Genomic DNA, 682 nt, shown 5'->3' on the forward strand with positions numbered 1-682 from the left:
TTTTAATTTTTTCCGTAGCTGGAAATTCCCAATTTAAACTTGACTACGCCTCTCAACGCAGTTTAGCATTTCCATTGCCAGCCTGTCGGCCGCGTGGTCACTGCAGTGCCTGACAGAGCGCCGACTAAGCCCCCAGCTACGCCGGAGACATGGCAGGTAACTAAAGGTTAGCATAAGCATCCTAGAAGCAAGGTTCAACTAACAGTTTCATCCGAGTGTAGTAGAATAAGCAGCGCCTATTCAAGTGAAGTAGCGATGCCATCAAAAGTTGCAAGCGTGGCCGGCAAGCGGTGCGAGTAGCCCACAGTGCTGGCGTGACGAGCCCTGGCCGCAACCGTGGGGGAAGCTCCACGGCAGTTTTGGATATCTATTCTCCCGCTGAATTACCCGCATAAGCCTAACCAGAAACCAGCATATCATTTCCCCTTTGAGGTTGCGGGTCGTTATCGTCGTGATTTCTTCGTATTCCATTGGACTTCTCTTCGTAGTGCTCTTCCCTAGGCTAGGATGCGCGGCGTGAGCAGATTGAACCCGTTGGCCTTGATTCTATGGTGGTAGCTGCTCCTACTCTTATCGCGGGGCTAAATTCCTATTGTTACATCAATACTATACGGTGCATCTTCGGTTCTCAGAACTCAGGAAGGTTTCTGAGCCTGCCCTGCACAACCCCAAGGCATTACAG

Source organism: Eimeria mitis, genomic scaffold, assembly GCF_000499745.2.
Source record: "Eimeria mitis Houghton genomic scaffold, Emh_scaff1787, whole genome shotgun sequence".
NCBI classification, from domain to species: Eukaryota; Apicomplexa; class Conoidasida; order Eucoccidiorida; family Eimeriidae; genus Eimeria; species Eimeria mitis.